At 45.4% G+C, this 24,882-nt stretch overlaps 1 long non-coding RNA gene across 2 annotated transcripts in view; it reads right to left on the bottom strand.

The window, feature by feature from the left end:
• Positions 1-24,882, bottom strand: part of LOC141213275 (uncharacterized) — a 418,496-nt gene that overhangs the window by 211,578 nt on the left and 182,036 nt on the right. Inside the window, exon 3 of one of the 2 annotated variants that reach the window (XR_012282789.1) lies at positions 13,611-13,747. The exons of the other annotated variant lie outside the window; for it this stretch is intronic. This is a non-coding gene — a long non-coding RNA (uncharacterized lncRNA). Of the gene's footprint in view, positions 1-13,610; positions 13,748-24,882 lie in introns of those variants that run through there. 2 annotated transcript variants of the gene reach the window in all.

Genomic DNA, 24,882 nt, shown 5'->3' with positions numbered 1-24,882 from the left:
GATCCTCATATTGTGTCTTCAAATGTCTCCCGCCACTCATATTATGTCTGCAGCGGTCCCATCCTTGCTCCCCAAACTTGTGTCCTCAAATCATCCCCACCCCTGTTACACTAAATGTCCTACACACAGTAAATCTCCCCTAGCCTCGTTACACTAAATTTCCCCCTTCACACAGTAAATCTTACCCAGCTCCATTACACTAAATCATTCCCAAACAGTATATACCCCCTGACATGCAGTAAATATCCCCAACACAGATAGTATACCCCCCGACATGCAGTAAATATCCCCAACACACATAGTATACCCCCCTCCCACACAGTAAATATCCCCCAGCCCCTCATTACATTTAATCTTCGGTGTCTTCAGCTCAACTGCTGTGGAGCATTTTCCACCAATGTTCTTCACATTTCTCAGCACCGGTGAATGACGCTAGCAGCATGATCACATGGTCTGATCGCGCTGCTGGCATCGGTCTGACCCAGTGGTGAGAACTTCAATTGTTCACTGGGAGCCAGCGGGTTGCATGTTCTGTGCGGCCACCGGGGAAGATTAGACCACCGCATTAGGCTGCCCGACTGCGCCCCCTTGCCAGCTGCGCTTGGGGCACATGCCCTGGCTACCTTCCCCTAGATATGCCTCTGGTTTGGGGGACAACTACCATAACGCACAGGAGCTGTGGACTGAGATCAAACAGCAGCTAGATAATATAATATTGTCACTCAAATTGAATAATTTTTTTTTTGTTCATTGAAATCATATTTGTCAAATTGTGTTTGCAGATAACAGGAGGTGCTGGTTTTGTTGGGTCTCATCTCACAGACAAGCTTATGATGGATGGCCATGAGGCTACAGTAGTAGACAACTTTTTTACTGGTAGGAAAAGAAATGTGGAGCACTGGATTGGCCATGAGAACTTTGAGCTCATTAATCACGATGTTGTGGAACCACTTTACATTGAAGGTAAACACTTCATTCTTTTCTGGGGGATTCCAGCTTCTTCAGTCTCTTTATTGATCATGTAGACTTTTTTTATTTTTTCCATCCATCTGAAGGACCAGCCTAAAAAATTAAGTGCTACAGTCAAAAGTATTTTGTAATAGGTTTACTGAAGGTAGACCCTATACGGCCAAAAGTAGATGACCAATATTCCTAATTTTTCTAGTTAGTATTTCGACTACATCTATTGCAAACAGATGCGAAAAGTCAAGCACACAGCCATGCCATTTTCAAATATAAGTAGTAATAGAAAGTTCTTACGTTTTAAAGAATTGTGAATATGAAGCTTGAAATTGGTCTCCATGGTCAAACAGCTTCTTTAAGCCTAAGATCACAATGCCAAGCATCGGCAGTAGGGGTGTAAAACACATCCACCACTGAGCTGTGGAGCAGTGGAAATATTCTCTGCAGTTATAGGGAATCTGTCACCAGCTTATGCCACCGCAACATGATGTAGAGGCAGGGACCTTGTTTCCAGCAATGTTTAACTTGCTGGGGTGTTTGCTGTAGTTTTGATAAAATTGTGGTTTTAGCTGCTGCAGATCTACCAATATTTTTTTTTTTTTTTTTTTTTAAATGCTGAGCTCTGTATAACACGGTCCATGCCACTGACAGCTTTCTGTACTGCTGCCAATCAGTGCTGTGAGCGGAGTTATACAGAGCTAATCAATATGGAGGACTACCTGGAAGAAGGCTTGCTAGTTCTTAACTGACTTGCTGTTTAAAACAGGGTGTGTGTGTGTGTGTGTGTGTGTGTGTGTGTGGTGTGTGTGTGCGGTGTGTGTGTGTGTGGTGTGTGTGTGTGGTGTGTGTGTACAGTACAGACCAAAAGTTTGGACACACCTTCTCATTTAAAGATTTTTCTGTATTTTCATGACTATGAAAATTGTACATTCACACTGAAAGCATCAAAACTATGAATTAACACATGTGGAATTATATACTTAACAAAAAAGTGTGAAACAACTGAAAATATGTCTTATATTCTAGGTTCTTCAAAGTAGCCACCTTTTGCTTTGATGACTGCTTTGCACACTCTTGGCATTCTCTTGATGAGCTTCAAGAGGTAGTCACCGGAAATGGTCTTCCAACAATCTTGAAGGAGTTCCCAGAGATGCTTAGCACTTGTTGGCCCTTTTGCCTTCACTCTGTGGTCCAGCTCACCCTAAACCATCTCAATTGGGTTCAGGTCTGGTGACTGTGGAGGCCAGGTCATCTGGCGTAGCACCCCATCACTCTCCTTCTTGGTCAAATAGCCCTTACACAGCCTGGAGGTGTGTTTGGGGTCATTGTCCTGTTGAAAAATAAATGAAGGTCCAACTAAACGAAAAATGGATGGAATAGCATGCCGCTGCAAGATGCTGTGGTAGCCATGCTTGCTCAGTATGCCTTCAATTTTGAATAAATCCCCAACAGTGTCACCAGCAAAGCACCATCACACCTCCTCCTCCATGCTTCACGGTGGGAACCAGGCATGTAGAGTCCATCCGTTCACCTTTTCTGCGTCGCACAAAGACATGGTGGTTGGAACCAAAGATCTCAAATTTGGACTCATCAGACCAAAGCACAGATTTCCACTGGTCTAATGTCCATTCCTTGTGTTCTTTAGGCCAAACAAGTCTCTTCTGCTTGTTGCCCGTCCTTAGCAGTGGTTTCCTAGCAGCTATTTTACCATGAAGGCCTGCTGCACAAAGTCTCCTCTTAACAGTTGTTGTAGAGATGTGTCTGCTGCTAGAACTCTGTGTGGCATTGACCTGGTCTCTAATCTGAGATGCTGTTAACCTGCAATTTCTGAGGCTGGTGACTCGGATAAACTTATCCTCAGAAGCAGAGGTGACTCTTGGTCTTCCTTTCCTGGGGCGGTCCTCAAGTGAGACAGTTTCTTTGTAGCGTTTGATGGTTTTTCCAACTGCACTTGGGGACACTTTCAAAGTTTGCCCAATTTTTCAGACTGACTGACCTTCATTTCTTAAAATAATGATGGCCACTCGTTTTTCTTTACTTTGAATTTGTATTATGGCAAGAAAAAAGCAGCTAACAGTCTATTCAGAAGGACTATCACCTGACTAATGCACAACACAACTGATGGTCCCAACCCCATTTATAAGGCAAGAAATCCCACTTATTAAACCTGACAGGGCACATCTGTGAAGTTTAAACCATTTCCAGTGACTACCTCTTGAAGCTCATCAAGAGAATGCCAAGAGTGTGCAAAGCAGTCATCAAAGCAAAAGGTGGCTACTTTGAAGAACCTAGAATATAAGACATATTTTCAGTTGTTTCACACTTTTTTGTTAAGTATATAATTCCACATGTGTTAATTCATAGTTTTGATGACTTCAGTGTGAATGTACAATTTTCAAAGTCATGAAAATACAGAAAAATCTTTAAATGAGAAGGTGTGTCCAAACTTTTGGTCTGTACTGTGTGTGTATATATATATATATATATGAATATATATATATATATATATACACAGTGCCTACAAGTAGTATTCAACCCCCTGCAGATTTAGCTGGTTGACACATGCGGAATTAACTTGGCATTGTGACATTTGTACTGTAGATCAGCCTGGAAGTGGGAAATGCACTGCAGCAAATTTTTTTTTTTTTTAAAACGTTAAAAGTTAATTCAGAGTGTCATTTATTATTCAACCCCTCAAACCACAAGAATTCTGTTTGGTCCCCCTAAAGTATTAAGAAGTAGTTCAGGCACCAAGAATAATGAGCTTCACATGTGTGGATTAAAGATCTCTTTTGCCAGCCTTTTCTGACTATTTAAGACCCTCCCCAAACTTGTGAACAGCACTCAGACTTGGTCAACATGGGAAAGACAAAGGAGCATTCCAAGGCCATCAGAGACAAGATCGTGGAGGGTCACAAGGCTGGCAAGGGGTACAAAACCCTTTCCAAGGAGTTGGGCCTACCTGTCTCCACTGTTGGGAGCATCATCCGTAAGTGGAAGGCTTATGGAACTACTGTTAGCCTTCCACGGCCTGGACAGCCTTTGAAAGTGTCCTCCCGTGCCGAGGCCAGGCTTGTCCGAAGAGTCAAGGCTAACCCAAGGACAACAAGGAAGGAGCTCCGGGAAGATCTCATGGTAGTGGGGACATTGGTTTCAGTCAATACCATAAGTAACGTACTCCACCGCAATGGTCTCCGTTCCAGACGAGCCCGTAAGGTACCTTTACTTTCAAAGCGTCATGTCAAGGCTCGTCTACAGTTTGCTCATGATCACTTGGAGGACTCTGAGACAGACTGGTTCAAGGTTCTATGGTCTGATGAGACCAAGATCGAGATCTTTGGTGCCAACCACACACGTGATGTTTGGAGACTGGATGGCACTGCATACGACCCCAAGAATACCATCCCTACAGTCAAGCATGGTGGTGGCAGCATCATGCTGTGGGGCTGTTTCTCTGCCAAGGGGCCTGGCCATCTGGTCCGCATCCATGGGAAGATGGATAGCACGGCCTACCTGGAGATTTTGGCCAAGAACCTCCGCTCCTCCATCAAGGATCTTAAGATGGGTCGTAATTTCATCTTCCAACAAGACAACGACCCAAAGCACACAGCCAAGAAAACCAAGGCCTGGTTCAAGAGGGAAAAAGTCAAGGTGTTGGAGTGGCCTAGTCAGTCTCCTGACCTTAACCCAATTGAAAACTTGTGGAAGGAGCTCAAGAATAAAGTCCACATGAGACACCCAAAGAACCTAGATAACTTGGAGAAGATCTGCATGGAGGAGTGGGCCAAGATAACTCCACAGACCTGTGCCGGCCTGATCAGGTCTTATAAAAGACGATTATTAGCTGTAATTGCAAACAAGGGTTATTCCACAAAATAATAAACATAGGGGTTGAATAATAATTGACCCACACTTTTATGCTTAAAAATTAATAAAATTCAACTGAGCAACATAACTTTTTGGTTTGTAAGATTTATGCTTCTGTTCATAAAACCTACTCTCGTTTGCAGTTTGAAGGCTCTAACTTATTTGCATCTTATCAAACCAGCTAAATCTGCAGGGGGTTGAATACTACTTGTAGGCACTGTATATACACACTAGATGGTGGCCCGATTCAAACTCATCGGGTTTTCTAGAATATGTATGCGGTACACCGGGCGCAATCAGCACAGCGGTGTTTAAATTTGGCGCCAATATCGCTGACTGGTCGTGGCCGGGGGGCGCGACCAATCAGCACAGCGGTGTTTAAATTTGGCGCCAATATCGCTGATTGGCGAACCGTATTACTGAGGACCGGACCAATCAGCGACGCGGGATTTCCTGGACAGACAGACGGGATAAGACGATTATATATATTAGATATACACATATACATACACACACACACACATATACGTACACTGGTGTGAAAAAGTGTTTGCCCCTTTCCTTGCATATTTGTCACACTTAAATGTTTCATATCACAAAACAAATTTAAATATTAGACAAAGATAACACAAGGAAACACAGAATGCAGTTTTTAAAAGGAAGGTTTTTATTATTAAGGGAAAAGGAAATCCAAACCTACAGGGCCCTGATTGAAAAAGTGATCCCCCTCCCTCCTTAAAACATAAATTAACTGTGGTTTGGTGAACTTTCCTAGGCGTGGCCGGCTGATCAAAATTACCCCAAGAGCGCAGCAAAGACTCATCCAAGAGGTCACAAAAGACCCCACAACAACATCCAGAGAACTGCAGGTCTCACTTGCCTCAGTTAAGGTCAGTGTTCATGACTCCACCATAAGAAAGAGACTGGGCAAAAATGACACGCATAGCAGAGTTCCAAGACGAAAACCACTGCTGAGCAATAAGAACATAAAGGCTCATCTCAGTTTTGGCACAAAAAATCTTGATGATCGCCAAGACTTTGGGGAGAATACTCTGTGGATTGACAAGACAAAAGTTGAACTTTTTGGAAGGTGTATGTCTCATTACATCTGGCGTAGAACTATCACTGCATTTCAAAAAAGGAACATCATACCAACAGTAAAATATGGTGGCGGTATTGTGATGGTCTGGGACTGTTTTGCTGCTTCAGGACCTGGAAGACTTACTGTGGTAAATGGAACCATGAATTCTGCTGGTTAAACAAAAAATCCTGAAAGAGAATGTCCGGCCATCTGTTCATGACCTCAAGCTGAAGTGCACTTGGGTTATGCAGCAGGACAATGATCCAAAACACAGCAGTAAGTCCACCTCTGAATGGCTTAAGGAAAACAAAATTAAGACTTTGCAGTGGCTTAGGCTTAGTGCCCACGATGCAGAAATGAAGCAGAAATTGTATTTTCATGCGTATTTGCCATGCGTTTTTCCAATGCATTGTATAGGCAAATACGTATGCAGAAATGCACAAAAATTGGTCATGTCCGTATTTTTTCTGCGAGTAAAATCTGCGCAGAAAAAATACGGACCATGTGCACAGAACTTGCAGAATGTCATAGGAAGTCATGGGATAAGGTATGCAATGCGTTTCTGGAGCGTTTACGCGCTGCAAATATGCACCAAAATATGCACCAAAAACGCATCGTGGGCACACAGCCTTAGTCAAAGTCCTGACCTTAAGAAAGCGGTTCATGCTCAGAAACCCTCCAATGTGGCTGAATTACAACAATTTTGCAAAGATGAGTGGGCAAAAATTCCTCCAGAGTGTTGTAACAGACTCATTGTCAATTATCCCAAACACTTGTAGTTGTTGTTGTTGCTGAGGGTGCTTCAACCAGTTATTAGGTTTAGAGGGCAATCACTTTTTCACACAGGGCCCTGTAGGTTTGGATTTCTTTTTCCCTTAATAATTAGGATCTTCATTTAAAAACTGCATTTTGTGTTTCCTTGTGTTATCTTTGTCTAATATTAAAATTTGTTTTGAGATCTGAAATATTTAAGTATGACAAGCATGCAAAAGAATGAGAAATCAGGAAGGGGCAAACAACTTTTCACACATACACATATACATATATATATATTCATCCCACAATGTCACATTCACCGCAGGAGAGAGGGATTGGTAAGATGGAACAACCATTACAAACCAGCCACCTGATCAGACGTTATTGAACACCTTTCCAGAAGCTTTAATCAATCTTATCTACTGTTATTTTCTGAAGAGAGGAAACAAATGTCCTAAAAATAAAAAAATATAAAAATGAAAGTTAAAAATAATAATAATAGGCTCACCTCCACTATGAGCATTTTTTGCTCTACTAATAATCCAAGCTTTCCTAATTGTTCTTCTATTTGCTCCTGCGTCTTCATATTCCTCTCCAGCACAAATGATGCATGCTGGGGCTGTAAGAGCTGTAATAGAGGCCTAGAAGAACCATCAGAGGTCAGGCCGATCTGGTTACAGCAAGAACACAGATACACGCTGTATAAGACAATGGGATGGAAACAAGATTTTAAAAGGAGTTATCAAACACTTTTATACTCCACTGGATAGGTCATTAATATAAGATAGGTGGGGGTCCAACCATCGGCCCCCCGATGATCAGCTGTCACCACCTCTGGCAAGATGCAGGCAATGTTCAAAGTGGAACAAAACCGCTCCGTACACTGCGGCCGCTGCCGGGTGCAGACCAGCTATTGAGGAGTACCGGAGGTGATCTGCAGCACCAGGCAGTGGCCACTGGGGTGCGCTCTGTGCACAAGTTACATCCGGCCGTTGCCAGAGCTATAAACAACTTATTGGTGGGGAGCCAAGAGTCGGACCTACAACGATCTGATATAGACCACCTATTTTATGCATAAATCATCTGCATTAAAGTATTAGAGAATGTCTTTAAGAGCCCTGCATTTTCAGAGCCAAACTTCAGTCAACATCTAATAACAAATTACAATGTCTTTCTTAGGACTCGTTCACACGAATGTATTTTCAGTAGGAAAGTTGTCTGTGGAACAAATGGACAGCACTCAGACCAATGCTATTCAATGGGAAAGTGCAGATGAGTCTTTTTTTTTTTTGTCACTGATCGAATCTGTGTGTGAGCAAAAAATAAAGAAAGAAAATGGCAGCATGTCCTCGTTTCATCCGTCAGACAAGATTCACCCATTCAAGTCTATGGGTACAGAAAAAAATCTGCTTTATACAGATACATTGCAATCCTGTAGCCCTGGAAACTGTAAATGGTTAAAAAGCCAGATTAGATCTGGACTGCACATGGACGACAAGTGAGAAAAGAATTCTCCCACTTTTCTGGATGAAACTCTGAATGATATTTTATCTGCTTGTGTGAACAGGCCCTTAGAGGTCTCGACAAGACGGAGGAGCTGATCCAGAGTGTCCAGGTAAAGCTAGCAGTCCAGGTAATGGCGGATACGGAGGCAACCATCCACATCGTGCTCCATGCCCTTCTAATCTGACGTCCGTGACAGTGATGCTCAGTGTAAAGCCTGAGCTCAGGAGATGTGGGCTCGGACCCTGTTCAGACACACTGGAACTGATCAATCTCCATTCAACATTATGAACATAAAACTGGAGCACTGGCCCCACTCAAATATATTGTATTATGGTCAAATCATTCCCTTTAGGAACTGAGTGATGTGTAATAGAGGAGGATAAGGCCCCCCGTATACAGCAATCTATTCTCTGATAGGCGAGAGGGAAGAGACGTCATCTCCTCCTTTCTGATAATGTCCCCTGTATCCTGGTGACAGTGATTGTGCCATCCCAGCAGGTGACACTAGAGCCGCTCCCCGCTCTTAGGCTATGTGCCCATGAAAACGCTTGTAAAACCGTCTGCCATGCAAAGCAATGTGAATTCGGATGTGCTGTGCACATGATGCGCTAATTAGAGAGCCAAATTCACATTGCGTTGCAAAACGCAGCATGACCATTTCTACCGCGATTACGCCGCAAATTCGCAGCCATTGAAAAGCAGCAACCCCGCAGGTATATGTGGATTTGCTGCGTTTCAATTGAATTCAATGGCCGAGAATTTGCAGCGTAATCGGGGTGCGTGTGGTACCCAGGATGAAGAAGAGACTACAACTCCTCTTCATCCCGGCTACCAAGCGGTGAAAAAAAGAAATAAATAAGTTAAAAATAAAAAACCCTGTATACTCACCTCTCCGGTCTGCTCCCGGCGGCGATCCTCTCTCCTCGCCGTCCAGCGGTGTACTTGCAGGACCTGCGGTGAGGTCATCTAGTCAGCTGATGGTCACGCGACTGCTGACGTCAGAGGTCAGGTGATGGTCGCGTGACCATCAGCTGACTAAATGATGTCACCGCAGGTCCTGCCAGTATACCGCGGGACGCTGAAGAGAGAGAACGCCGCCGGGAGGAGACTGGAGAGGTGAGTATACAGGTTTTTTTTTATTTTTAACTTTTTAATTCTTTTTTTTTTTTACTATAGATGCAGCATTTAAAGCATCTAAGTTGGTCACACAATATAAATCCATGCCGGTTGCATGGATTTATATTGTGTGACCAACTTGTCAAGCACTTTTCCAAGTTATGCTCAAAATCACTTGGAAAAGTGCTTGAAAAAACGCATGCGAAAACGCTGAAAAAATGCTGAAAAAACACTTCTGTCTGGCAGAAAAAATGCATGTAAATCTGCATGTAAATCTGCATGTAAATCTGCCAGAGAGAGGCAAAAACACTCTGCATCAAATCTGCTACGTGGGCACATAGCCTTAGCGTGTATGTGCTGTACTTATCATTCAGGACTGTGCAAAGACCTGCCTGTGACCAAAAGAACAACAAGGCTGTGTGCACACGCTGCAGATTTGGTGCGTTCTTCAATGGAGCAGGCTGCCACGAGAGGTGGTGAATTCTCCTTGAATGGAAGTCTTCAAACAGAGGCTGGACAGACATTTGTCTGAGATGGTTTAGTGAATCCTGCATTGAGCAGGGGTTGGACACTAGGACCCTGGAGGTTCCTCCAATTCTAATGTTCTAGGATTCTATGTATAAACACCAGCTGCAATCTTCCATGGAGAAGTAACTGTGGTTTCAGGAGAACTTGCAGCAGAAGGTCTGTGCCTTCCGCTAGCTCCTCCCCTTCCGCTAGCTCCTCCCCTTCCTTCTTTAAAGAGTATTAATAGCACTAACTGTCATCTATCTCACTAATAGGAAAGTTTGTCTTCACTGAATACAGATTTTACAGATGTTACCGCGAATTGAGACTGAAAGATCAATCCAGCAGGAAAAAGAAGACTTCTCTGATAAGATTATAAAATTACTTATTATCATGTGTAATATTAATTTACAAAACAAAAATTAAAACAACGGTTATTCTTTAACTAATAAAGCACTTAGGACAGGGATTCATTAAGACTGGCCATATTCAAGCTGCTCTTGATGAGGGAGCGTGCTGGAGTCAGACGGTTCAGATTCATTAAGTGGCGCATGAATTATGCACTTCTGACAAGTGGTGCGTGCACCTTGCCACAAATCTTACTCCAGTCACGGACTGGAGTAAGATTTCTGGTGTAAGGGAAGCCACAGTTCGCCATGAATTAGACAAGCTGTGGTGCCACACTTCCATCTTGCCCCAACTCTACCCATTTTGGTGAAGCTGGGCAAAACTGACGTGAAAACACCAAAAGTCACAACATTTTTGATCAACTCAACAATGCACAAAAATTGTGACTTTTCAAAGTGATTTACACCAGAATTCTAGCATAATTGCATTGATCAATCAGGACTATAGTGTCCTAAGTTTTTATACTTCATTAAGACATCATCCTCCTCCCAAGAGGTGGTCCTAGGTACTGACCCTCGCAGTGCTCGGTCACTTCTGCGGCAGGACGGCTCGTGCGGCTTCTCGGTACAGATGAGATCCTCTATATACCTTGCCCTAATGAAGCCGGCACAGGACCACGTCCACAGCTGCCCCCTGTGTGTGGAGGCCGTCCACTTCTATTACAGGGTCCTAGTACGGAGGGATCAGCTCGGGATACAGTGGGGTGGTCTGCTCTGGCAATGTCATGTATACATTGCTGGGGGGCTCCCAGTGATGTCTGAGCACATAAGCTGAATCTATGGCAGTTATGTGATGGATCCTCGCAGTCAGTGATGGAGGAAAAGCCTCATGGAAGATTCAGCCGGACAAATCCACAACTGTGGACTGAATGGAGGCAGAGAAATCAGTGGCTGCAAACAAGACATTTCTTCTTGTAGATTCCCCGGATGATTGGGAATAGTTGCTTGAAGATGTAAGACCCCAGTCAGGTGGTCGCTGTTATTAACTCCTTTTGCCTAAAAAAAATACAAATAAAATCTGCAGTCACTTTTGATAATTTTTTGTCACAGCTTCGAGCCTTAGTCTTTCTTCTCTAATTCTATCCAGTAATGGAGATTACAATGATAGCATACACGGTGCCATCTACAGCCCACAATACATTTATATGGAAAGGAGTTATAGAACATCAGAAAATGTCTGTTTTGTCACAGAAACAATCACATTAAATCGGATCTGTCACTTGTCATAAATCTGTAACATTTATTTGGTGTAAATGCCGCTGTTCTTCTGAATCTGGGATTGGTTTTATTCCCTTTTCCATCGGCCACTCCACTCCTCTTACTTATATATTAATCTTCTCCCTTTAGCTAAGTGGTAGTGATACAAAACTCCTCTACATGGGAGGCTTTTTAACCCCTTAATGACCGGAGCATTTTCCATTTTTGCATTTTCATTGTTTGCTCCCCTTCTTCCCAGACCCATAGCCTTTTTATTTTTAGGTCAATATTGCCATGTGAGGGCTTATTTTTTGCGGGACAAGTTGTACTTTTAAACGCCATCACTGGTTTTACCATATCATGTACTGGAGAACGGGGAAAAAAATTCCAAGCGCGGTGAAATTGCAACAAAAAATGCAATTCCACGGTTGTTGTTTTTTTTTTACCACGTTCACTGAATGCTATAACTGACCTGCAATTATGATTCTCCAGGTCATTACGAGTTTGTAGACACCAAACATGTATAGGTTCTTTTTTATTTAAGTGGTGAAAAAAAAATCCAAAGTTTGCTAAAATGGCGCCATTTTCCGAGACCCATAGAGTCTCCATTTTTCGGGATCTGGGGCCAAGTGAGGGCTTATTTTTTGTGTGTCGAGCTGATCGCCCGTTATTTCATTTTATTTCAATGTTGTGACGACCAAAAAACATAATTCTGGCGTTTAGAATTTTCTCGTTACGCCGTTTACCAATCGGATTAATTCTTTTTTTTATATTGATAGAATGGGCGATTCTGAACGCAGCAATACCAAATATGTGTTTTTTCTTTATTATTATTTTATTTTGAATGGGGCGAAAGGGGGCGATTTAAACTTTTATATATTGTTTTACCTTTTTCATATTTTTAAAAACATTTTTTCCCACTTTCTGCCTCTTCAATAGTCTCCACAGGAGACCAGAAGCTGCAGATACCTGATCGGCTCGGCTTCAGAAAGGCGATGAGCAGATTGCCTCTATGTAGCAGAAATGCTCATGTGCTATGAGCGCCAACCACTCGGTGGCGCTAATAGCAAGCAAGACATGACAACCACAGGGGTCTGCTGCAGACCCCGGGTTGCCATGCCCACGCATCGGTAACCCGCGATCACGTGACAGGTCACCGATGGGCGGGGCTAATGTCGCTGGGCAGTAAGGGGTTAAAGACCACTCCGAGTTGGCTAAAAAGACTACTTTACACAAGGCGTAAAGTGCCATATTTTAGAAACTAAGGGGCACAGGAAAGAAAAACAAAATGACGCAGATTCATGAGAATGGAAAAAATTACACATTTATGTCAAGTGACAGCTTCTCTACAAAGGAAGTTGTTCAACAGAAAAAGTTGTCTTAATGTACTTAAAATAAAAACTGATGAAACTTCCTGTAACACGGCTGGGTGTGGACCCACTGCTCCTGGGGCCGGGCTGACCCTGGAGTGGCGTGACTAAGCAACTAACTGGTTTTCACTAGAGCCTCTGGTGGCGAGGATAGTCTTGGCCGCAGGTAGTCGCCAGGTACCACTCCTGATCTCTGCAGGACAAAGCAGGGTTAAATTCCTGCAGAGACCGGCCACGCCCCCTAAGGCCAAATGGAAAACACCATGCTGTTGCAGCTGTGCAGAGGAGAGCTGCAAGAGGCAAACCTCAGCGAGCCGCCCTGATGGGAGGAGACGCCGAACGCTGACGATGGAGAGTAGGACGACGCTGAGGAGGCACGTGAGTTACTGCTGTGGCAGCACCCCCCTGACGCCCCACTGTTCTTTAGGCCAACCCGACGGAGAAACTGCTCAAAAATCACAGGGGGGAAGAGGGGGGAGAACAATGTTGTCGGCAGGCTCCCAAGACCTTTCCTCAGGACCGAAACCCCTCCAATCCACTAGACAGGCAGGTGTGGAGAAATGCTGCACAGTGAAAATGGTTTAAAAAGTAGAAGTGTCTATTTTTATCAATTAACAAAATACAAAGTGAATGAACACAATACATCATCAAAGCATCAATTCTTCTGGATGCACTTACACAGTTTTGAAGGAACTCGACAGGGAGATTGTTCCGAACATCTTGGAGATCTAACCACAGATCCTATGTAGGCTTTCGCAAAACCTTCTGTCTCTTCATGTAATCCCAGACAAACTTGATGTTGAGATCAGGGCTCTGTGGGGACAGATCATCACTTCCAGGACTCCTTTTTCTTCTTTTTGCCATTTACAGTTCTTAATGACATTGGCTGTATATTTGTGGTCGTTTTGCTGCTGCAGAATAATGTTGGAGGCAATCAGACGCCTCCCTGATGGAATTGTATGATGGAGTCCTTAATGCTGAAAAATACAGGCAGATAATTAGCCATCAATCCTGACTAAATCCCTAACTCCATTTGCTAAATTGCATGGACCATCCACTGTGCTTCACTTGGCAATCAACCTCTGCCTTAACGAGACATGCGTTCCCACAGTGCAGAGCAAATTCACACCACCTCCATACTGCGCAGCACAGCAACCAGGCAGTCTTCAAATTAATATGCCTTGAAGATCGCAGTCATACAGCTGAAGAGTTGTGGACAGCTCTCCAGGCTCAGTTTCAGCAATATCTGTCTCCGCTGAACCTGGAGCCAGTGAAGGCCATGGACGATAACGGTGCGAACCTGTTTGCGGCTCTACGCCAAGGCGAACCCACACACGTGCTTTGCATGGCTCACGTCCTCAACCTGGTGGTACAGCGATTTCTCCGCCACTATCCCGGCCTGGATGAGCTGCTTCAGAAAGTCCGGAAGCTGTGTGCTCACTTCCGCCGTTCGCACCCCTCATGTCATCGACTTGCATTGATACAGAGGTCTTTCTCCATGACAGTTAACAGGTTGATAGTGATGTGCCAACGCGGTGGAATTCCACTCTGCACATGTTGCAGCGACTGTGGCAGCAGCAAAGAGCCCTGACGCAGTATGTCATGTCGTATAGCCTGTGCCAACGCAGTACGGACGTGGGGCGTATCACGTTTACGGAGTGGGAACAGATTAAGGACCTCTGCACCCTTCTGCACAGTTTTGAAATGGCTATTATTAACCCCTTTACCCCCGAGGGTGGTTTGCACGTTAATGACCAGGCCAATGTTTACAATTCTGACCACTGTCACTTTAGGAGGTAATTACTCTGAAACGCTTCAACGGATCCCGCTGATTATGAGAATGTTTTTTCGTGACATATTGTACTTCATGATAGTGGTAAAATTTCTTCAATACCACTTGCGTTTATTTGTGAAAAAATTGGAAATTTGGCGAAAATTTTGAAAATTTCACAATTTTCAAAATTTGAATTTTTATTCTGTTAAATCAGAGAGATATGTTACACAAAATAGTTAATAAATAACATTTCCCACATGTCTACTTTACATCAGCATAATTTTGGAACCAACATTTTTTTTTATTAGTGCGCTATAAGGGTTAAAATTTGATCAGCGATTTTTTTTAGTTCCACAAGGGTAAGAGGAGAAAATGGAACCTAAAAACTGTTGTGCAATTTCTCCTGAGTGCGCCAATACCCCATATGTGGGGAAAATACACTGTTTGGGCGCACGTCAGGGTTCAGAAGGGAAGGAGCACTGTGTGACTTTTTGAACGCAAAATTGCCTGAAATCAAGAGCGGACGCCATGTCGCATTTCTGGAGCCCCTGATGTACCGAAATAGTGGAAACCCCCCACAAGTGACCCCATTTTGGAAACTAGACCCCTCAAGAATTTATCAAAGGGTATAGTGTACATTTTGAACCCAAAGGTACGACAGAATTTGATAACATTAGGTCAACATATTAAATAAGTTGTCATTAGTTTTGAGCGCAAGTGCTCGCTACTTGAGTTTGCATCGGGTACTTGGGTATGCACCAAGTATCGCGGGTGCTCGAATGACACGCTCGAGTCCCCGCCCCACATGTTTCACGGTTGTTAGACACCCAAAAAAAACATGCGGGGATCGCTCGTGCATGGCAGGCGATCCCAGCAACGTTTTTTTTTTGGCCGCGAAGCATATGGGGCGGAGACTCGAGCATGTCACTCGAGCACCCGCGATACTCAGTGCATACCCGAGTACCCGATGCAAACTCAAGTAGCGAGCACTTGCGCTCAACACTGGTCGCCATATTATCATTTTTTTTCTTTACTTTTGAAAAAAAGCCAACCCTAATACAACCCCAACCCTAATACAACCCCAACCCTAACCCTAGCACATCCGTAACCCTAAAGTTTATTTTTTTACACCATTCCTCGCGTGGTATAAGTGATTAGACGACTTTATTCTTCGGGTTGGTGTGATTACAGCAATACCAGATTCATATCGGGTTTTTATGACTGACAGCGGTCACACACTAAAAGGCGCTTTTTTTGCAAAGACTAGTGTTTGCATCACCATATTTTGAGAGCTATAATTTTTCCATATTTTGGCCGACAGAGTCATGTGATGGCTTGTTTTTTGCAGGACAAGTTGCGTTTTTTTATTGGTACCATTTTCGGGCACAAGACATTTTTTTTCTATTCGGAATTTTGGGAGGCAGAATAAACAAAAAGCAACAATTCAGGAATTGTTTTTTTGCGTTTTTTTTATGCCATTCCGCGTGTGGTAAAATTGATAATGCAGCGTTATTCTTCAGGTCAGTGCAATTTTTATATAGTTTTTTTATGTTTTGCCGCTTTTACACAATAAAAACGATTTTCTAGAAAAAATATTTTTGTGTCACTTTACACTGTGTTCCAAATTATTATGCAAATAATATTTTCTCAGATTTTCCCAAATTACCTATATGAATTGCAGTCATTGTAATTTTCCAGTCAAATAACTATTAGAGTACAATTGAAAGGTTTTTGTACAAACTGCCTATGATAACAGTATATTTTTAAAAAAATAAAAAACTCAAACTGCACTCAAAATGCATGTTCCAAATTATTATGCACAGTAGAGTTTTCAACCTTTTCATTTTAATAAAGAACAAAAAAATGGTCATTTTTGAAATTATAAGCATTAGCAGGTTATTACACACTAAAATCAAACAGTTTTCAACTCAAAACTTTATTCTAGGTGATGTTACATTTGCACATAGGACCGCTTGTTCGAAAGGAGCTTCTGAACTCTCTCATTCATTGAATTTGTCAGGTTTTCGATGGTTTCTGCTTCAATTGTTTTGCACGATGACAGAATACCCTCCCAGAGCTGTTGCTTAGATGTGAACTGCCTCCCGCCATCATAGACACTCCTTTTGATGATGCTCCAGAGGTTCTCAATGGGGTTGAGGTCAGGGGAGCATGGGGGCCACATCTGCATCTCTGGCTGCTATAGGCATAAAAGGGGACAAACTTATGGTGTGGCACCCATGCTCCCCTGACCTCAACCCCATTGAGCACCTCTGGAGCATCATCAAAAGGAGTGTCTATGATGGCGGGAGGCAGTTCACATCTAAGCAACAGCTCAGCCATCATCAGCATCACTATTCCGGTCATACACATGCCGGAGCAGAATTTGAATAGTGTGCAGCACGAGGTGGTTGTCCCAGAAGAAGAGGAGGATGCGGAAGGGATAAGAAAGTCTCAAAGTTCCAGACTATCGTCACACAGGCGGATGCCAAGTGACGGTGGATTCCGGCGATCGAGGGGTTTGGTGACACCAGACATACTGTTAGTGAAGGTGCAAGAGCCGAGGAACAAATGGAGGAGGAGGAGGAAGAGGTGATGGGCGAGTAGCTGTCAGAGGATGAAGAGGATAATCATCCCCTCTCTGTTGAACGTGGTTTGCAGGAGGGGACTGAGGAAAAAAGCATTAGTGTTACGCAGCCAGCAACAGAGCCTGGCTTTGGACCACCTGGAAGAGCCTGACATACAAGTGCCTTCTTGATGCACTATATGCAACATGATTCCCGTATAGTTAGGATTCGAAATAATACTGACTACTGGTTTGCCACTCTTGTTAGATCCACGTTATAAGACTAAATTTTGCCTGATGCTTCCCGCCCTGGAAAGGGACCTGCTAATGTTGGAGTTTCGAAACAAGCTTTTAAGCAACCTTAATAGAGCTTTTCCCCAAGATAGGAGTGAGGCACACAGTGTGCGTCGCAGCTGTAGTCTTTCAACCTCCAGCACGTCAGTTTGTCAACGCCAAAACATTAGCAGCAGCAGCGTAAGTTGCAGAAGCAATTTCTGAGTCCTTTCACACATTTTTAGACCAGCTCATGCACCAGCACAACAGAGTACAAGTTTGACACATGGTAAATGACTGGAGAGGATGGTGGAGGAGTATCTAGAGCTCAATATGAATACCATCAGGGAGGATTTTAACCCTTTTACATTTTGGTCTTCAAAAATGGATCAATGGCCTGAGCTCGCCTGTCACGCCTTGGAGGTTTTATCATGCCAGACAGCCAGCATTCCCTCAAAACGTGTCTTCAGCGCTGCTGGTCGTCTCCCGACGGATAAGCGCAGCCGGCTGTCCCATGAAAGTGTGGACCGCCTAACTTTCATCAAGATGAACAAGTCATGGATCTCCAAGGACTTTTGCACCATAACTGCAGACGGTACAGAGTAGGCGATATTGTAGTTTTTAGTGTGCTGCATTGATCTTGCGGAATTGCGTCTGTGATGTGGGTTGTGTGCCTGCTCGTGCTGCTGCTGCAGGTTTTAGGCCCTAATTTTTGGAAATGTGGGGAATCCTGATTAGATCTCCATCTACTGGGTTGGCTGTAGGGGAAGAGGTGTCCTTCCTAATTCTACAATTTCTACTGTAGTGAAATTGATGCCACTTCGGTGGTTTTAGGCCCTAATTTAGGGAAATGTGAACACTCCTGATTGGATCTCGATGTGCTGGGTTGGCTGTATTCGAAGAGGTTTTGGTCTCCTTTACAATAGTTATACTCTAGTGAAATAAATTTTTTGGTGCAGATATTTTTCTCCACAAAAGGGGTACACAGACCTGATAAACTCAAAATTGGTATATAAAGCAGGCTACATCTCCGCTTAAAATTCTTTGGGACAGATATTGCTCTCCATACGGGGGGGGGGGGGTTGAGTAAGAGTAGCTCCGTGACCCTCGACTGTACTGTGCGGTCGGGGCAAGAAGAGGAGGAGGGTGACTCTGAAGGTGAGGAATGGAAAAGCATATGGGATGATGAGGTTGTTCATCCAACTTGGTGTGAACCCAGAGGTACGCAGCTGAGTAGCTCATCTGAGGAGGTGGAGGAGGAAGAAGAGAAGGTTACGTTGCGTCCTATGGCGCAGACACAAAGTAATGCAAACACGAGGAGCACTGCATCCTTCGCAACAACCGTGGCAGTGACCGGCAGCGGTCGCTGGTCTGCAGCTCGCAGGGGCGGCAAAGGTTGCCTAGTCTGGGCTTTTTTTTTTTGAGACCGCAAAGGATGAGCCAGATCGCGTTATCTGCAAAGTTTGCGATAAAAAACTCAGTAGAGGGAAAAAGTGCTAATGATTTGACTACTACATGCATGAACCTTCACATGCGCACACAAAATGTGTTACGCTGCTAATCTTACCGTGCTAAAATGCGGACCTCAACAACTATCAGCTGCCTCATCAACCGCATCAGCTGCTTCTTCCTCCTCCTCTGTTACCGTGCCAAGTATTGTCATGCAGGTCTCCCACCACAGAACTTCTAGTTCTGTACCCGCTCCAGTCAGGCTGAAAGAGAGCCTGTCAGCTGTATCAGAAGCAGACATGCCTGCTGTGTTTGTTTCACTGAGCACACCATGTTTCTCAATCCACCGTTACATCTGTGCTTGCACCTCACTCACGGTCCAGCAGTTTGTCCGTTTCACCATACTCCGCCCTCTATCAGCACCACAGCCAGCCCTCAGTCCTGCATTTGTGGTCACGTAAAAGATTGTTTCCTCCCACACATGACAAAGCTAAGAGGTCGAACTCCACCATCTCCAAACTGTTGGCCACGCAAATGGTGGTGTCAGTCCCTAATTTTTTGAACTGTGAACACTGCTGTATGGCTGCTTTTTTACTGAGGAGGTAACCGGAGAACCTGAAGGAAACCCCCACAAACACGGGGAGAACATACAAACTACTTGCAGATGTTGTCGTCTATCATCATGGAGTTAGCTCGTTATGTAGGAGACCGACCACCACTGCTGTCTACCTTGTGAACATTGTGTTGAAGCTTTCAAGGTGTTATGGGTTTACCGTCACAGAGAGGAGCCAGAAGCGTCTGATTCCTCCCACTCCTGCAGTCATTAGAAGCGTTTCGCCTTCATATTAATCGGTGCAGGGGTTTATCTGCTCAGTTGTGAGCTCTTGGAAGCTTACCGTGATTTAGGCTCTCAGCAGATTTGTTCCATACATCTCCCATACTGTGATAACGCTGTACCCCAACACATCAGACTGTCGCCTACCATGGAAACCTTGAAAAAGAAGCTGAAGATCCACTTCTTCTGACAAGCGTACAATATGTGGTAACCCTCACTCCAGCGTACTTTTGCACAACCAGCTGTACCCTGACCTACTGTATCCTCAACCATCCCTTGCAGATTGTTTGTGCGCCCTCGCAGGCAGGGTCCTCTCTCCTCTTGTACCAGTCGGTGACCCCTTTTCACATGCAAAGCACCACGGAATAAATGTCGCTGCAATAGTAATAATAAATATAGTATTTGTACTCTGGCATCAATTGACCCACTTTCCTGGTGTCTACACCCTTAATTTGATGTGTTTTGACAGCTTTTGGGCCAGAGTGAAGGTGTTGCATATGCTTTTTTTTTTGTCATCCCCCCCATTGAACAGTATGGTGTTCGGAAATGTTCGGCGAATGTCTAAATATTCTATGAACATTTCCGAACCGAACATTGAAATGTACAACTAGGAGGGACCGATGTGCAAAGAAAATATCACGTATACCAAGTGCACTGCCATGAGATTGTACATTATGAAGGCCTGGGATCAAACAATTTTAATAATAAAAAAATAAAAATAAACTGCTCCCACTGGGGGCCCGGAAACAGAGAATGGGCCGGGGGTGAGACCCAGGAACAGTAAGAAGGAAAAAAATGACGAACACTCCACCATACCACAAACTCTGCCACCAGATATGAGGATCGACGCTCTCAGCCTTCCACCAGCCCCAAAAGAGTGCAGGCAGTTAGGAGTGACCCGGGCACTCCTCAAGGTCAAGAACCAAAAGGCAGGTTACAGGGTCCTCTGCGACAGGCTTCTCCATACTGTCATGTAGGAATCTAACCAACTTGGCCAGTAAGCTCAAATCTCTGGACAGTGTCACAGAAGGTGGAGGAACGTCCCCCGGCCCTTGCGGCACATGAGGCATACATCCAGGAACTGGGGCTGGACCCTACTCATCCTGGCTGTGGTGTAATATGTGCAACGTAGGATACAGAGTTGAGCCGCTCTCTCGGAATAGCTAGGAATTCGTTTGTCTAAGCTGTAGGAAATGGAAGGGTAAAGAAGATTTCACTTCAGAACATGAAATGGGTCACCAGCCACATAGACCTGACCCAGGTAAACCGAGCCTGCCCTTTCCCATAAAGGCCCTCACTCCAAATCTAATAATTCAATAAGAGTGCTGCTATGCCAGAGAGGGGTATGATTGTGAGAAAAAGGAGCACAGAAAAGTTTCCATACCATGGTCTAGATTGATATAGCCTGCATGAAAATCAGTTATGTATTGAAGGGGCCCTCTAGAACAGCGATGTCAAACTCAAACACACAGAGGGCCAAAATGAAAAACTTGGACAAAGTCATGAGCCAATCAGTATACAGTATAATGTGCCCCACATAGTCCTCCATACAGGGTAATGGGCCCCACATAGGGGTGGAGGTTCTGGTGCCGCAAGCCACATATAAATCACCCTGCGGGCCAGAGCTTTCCATGTATGCTCTTGGAGGAGCAGAAAAGTATGTGCAAAGGGTGTTTAATCTCTGGGTCATAGGGTCAAACAATGGCCACAAGGCATCTCAGGAAGTCATCCCTGTTCCACCTACATATACAGGAAAGCTGAACAAACCAATAATGCGCAAAAGGATAATAATACGCCCAATAATTCAGTCTAGGGTCCGATAAAGCCACCCCCTCACCCGAGCATATTACAGGACCGGGCGATGGATCCCAGTTCTGTGACCCTGCAAAATGAATGAGGAAAAGATGGAGTTACGCTTATTGAAGGTATTGAAGTTCACATATATTGGGGATATAACCTGTTGTGAGCTGCGACCGACAGGAGTAACTTCTCTTATCTCCTTATCTTAGCTTTTATAATCAACAAAAGAGCGAAGCTGTGTAGCGAATTCACCTAAATATGTAGATACTTGGACTCCTAGATAAGAGAACTTTGAAACCCATATCAAAGATAGGAGGGAGGCTTGTCTGGAGGTGACTTTCAGGTCTACAGGGAAGACAAAAGACTTATCCCAGTTGATTTTTAGACTTGAGAAGAGGCCGCACTCATCAATCACATTCAGCGCTGCTGGTACTGACACGTTAGCACCTTGCAGGTACAGGAAAGTGCTGTCTGCGTAGAGACTAAGTTTGCTGTGTGTTGGGGCCTGGATAAACCCCTGAATCTCTGGGGTGGAGCGGATAAGGGCGGCCAGTGGCTCCACTACAGTCACAGCATTGGGGACAGCGGACATCCCTGCTGCGCGCCCTGGATCAGGGGGAAGCATATACGCACCACAGTGTCCGTGTATAGGAGCTTCTCCCATTTAGTAATCACTGGCCGAAAGCCCATCCAACGCTTGGTCGCCCAAAGAACAGACCATTCAATAGAGCTGAAGGCTTTATTGGCATCAAGTGAGACCATAACGTGTCCTCCTTAGAGAAAAATAAATAAAAACGCTGGAGGTTGAGGGTTGTCGACTTTCCTGGCACAATGTCACTTTGGTCACAATGAATAATTTGCCGAATATATGAACGCAGAGGAATTTCCAATACTTTATCTAGAATTTTTACATCAAACTGAAGTAATAAACAGGCCTGTATGAGGAATAAAGATTGGTAAAAATTATCAAACTCCGACAGAACATGTTTAGGGTCCCCTCTAGTTCTCCTCTCCTCGCCCCTAAGTGCCCTGATTACCATGGGGTCACAGTAACGATTTGCCATATAGGTAAGTAGTTTACCACATTTGTCCCCATTTAGTATTCCTGTCATACATAAAAGGACCATGTTGCTCATCATCTCTAAGCAGAGGGAGTGTAACAAGTAAGGCTGCCGGCCACTGGGACTAATGCTCCACAGGTACTGGAGCTCCTGTGTGATACCTCAGTCATCTCCACATCCCTCACAGCAGGAGCCAGGATATCATGAGCAAATGCTTCAAAAGTATCCCATACCTGTTGTATTATACGGTCCTCATTGTTATTTTATAATAAAAAAAAAAAAGGAGAAGGAGAGAGACACAAGATGGATTTATATGTCACAGTGGCCTTGGAAATGGACCCTCCCAAGAGGGGAACAGGGAGAGGAGTAAGATCTGGGATGGAGTGACAGAGGTAATAATAGAAAATGACTGCAGCCAAGGCAGAGTCCGGCACCAGGGCAAGATCTATGTGGGAGAGGCAAGAAAACAAAAACCTGACCAGAACCTCTGTAGCATCGGCGTCTCTGCCCCCTGAGACGCCGTCCCCCTTACCGCCGCGCTCCCGGCCCGGCACCTTCTGGCTCTCCTGCTGCGGCTGCCGGCGCGTGCAGCTTCCCGGGCACTGTGCTTAGGGCACGCTCCCTCCCTCTTAAAAGGGGCCGCACGCGCCGTCCTAAGGACTCCCCGGCCAAGGGCCGGAGGTCTTATCATATAAAAGGAACCTCCTCCAAAATGGAGGTGCCTTTGCAAGGTTGTAGCTCGGTGTTCTAAACTCTGCTTCAGCCCTCAGGTCCCGCTGCTAGCCTGACTACCAGTCCAGTCCGCCAGCCTGACTACCAGTGCAGTCCGCCACCCTGACTACCAGTCCAGTCCTCCAGCCTGACTACCAGTCCAGTCCTCCAGCCTGACTACCAGTCCAGTCCGCAAGCCTACCTGTCCAGTCCGCCAGCCAAGTACACTCCCCAGCCCGACGGTCTGCCTACGGTCCAAACGCGCCAGTCTGTCTATGGGCCAGGCTTGCCTGCCTACCCGGAGAACGTACCAGTTACCCGCCGTGCCTACCAGCCAGCCTACCTGGATGCTCCTGCCAGTTACCTGTGGTGTCCGCCAGTCCGTCTACCCGGATCACCCATCAGTCTGCCTGCCGTGCTCATCTGCTGTACCGGTCAGTCCCTGCCTTCTGACCCATGGGAGCCACCAGCTCTCATACAAGGACTGGCCCAGAGTAGCACCTGGTCCCTCTGCTCGGTCCTTCCCTGGTTCACGGAGTCGATTGAGCCGCCGTGCGACCTTGGTCAGTCCAAGTTGATACCTAGTTACGCCTCTCTGGTCCCTCCTCGCACCGCAGCACAGAGGTTCCACCACCCGGATCCGTAACAGTTTGCACGGGCCATGGAACCCGGTGACCCCCAGGCTCCTTCGCTTGCTGACCTGTACCAGGAGGTTTCTCGTTAGAGATCCCAACAGGAAACCATCCTGACCTACCTGCGGTCTGTCAACTCTCGCCTGGACACGCTGTCTGTCCCACCTGTGTCCGCCTCGAGCCGAGCGACACCCGCTCCGGCGGCGCCTCTGCCTACCAGTGCCACGGCATTCAGCTCTGGACCCAGGCTCTCTGCGCCTCCTCATTTTGGGGGTGACCCCGTCTTATGTCGGGATTTTCTGAACCAGTGCACATCAGTTTCCCTCCGACAGGGCCAAGGTGGCGTTCATTATGTCTCACCTCACCGGGGAAGAATTGGCATGGCTAAACCCTCTATGGGAAAGAGGGGATCCCCTGGTGTCCAATCTTCCGGCTTTCCTCACTGCCTTCCGGAGGGTCTTCGATGAGCCCAGACGAAGAACTTCTACTGCCTCCTCATTGCTCCGTCTCCGCCAAGGGAGTCTCACCGTGGGCCAGTATGCCATACAGTTCCGTACCCTCGCTTCTGAGCTTGCCTGGAACAACGAGGTCCTAGTGTCCACCTTCTGGGAGGGTCTTTCCAGACGGATCAAGGACCAGCTGGCTGGCCGGGACATTCCTACCACCTTGGTTGACCGGGTGTCACTAGCTACCCGGATTGACATCCGTTTCCCGGAACGTGCTAAGGAGACTACCCGGGAGAGAAGATTTCCTCGTCTTGCTCCTGTTTTCCAGAAACCTGCCTCCCAACCAGCAACTCCCCGGGCACGCTCGCCTGAACCCATGCAGATCGACCAGACCAAGATGGTCAAGTCTCACCAAGAAACACGCCGAGCCGAGGGGAGCTGTTTCTACTGTGGTAGTAAGGAGCATCTGATCCGTTCCTGTCAGGTGAAGCCAGGAAACTACAGTGTCTAGGACCGCTCGGAGAGGTCGTCCTAGGCAAGAGTAAATCCTCTCCGTTCTTGACTTTAT

The sequence above is a fragment of the Phyllobates terribilis genome, unplaced genomic scaffold (genome assembly GCF_046119375.1).
Source record: "Phyllobates terribilis strain yellow unplaced genomic scaffold, ASM4611937v1 Scaffold_191__1_contigs__length_3620865, whole genome shotgun sequence".
Lineage (NCBI taxonomy): Eukaryota > Metazoa > Chordata > Amphibia > Anura > Dendrobatidae > Phyllobates > Phyllobates terribilis.
The sequence above is the reverse complement of the archived record's forward strand: the minus strand, read 5'-3'. Positions and strand labels throughout refer to the sequence as shown.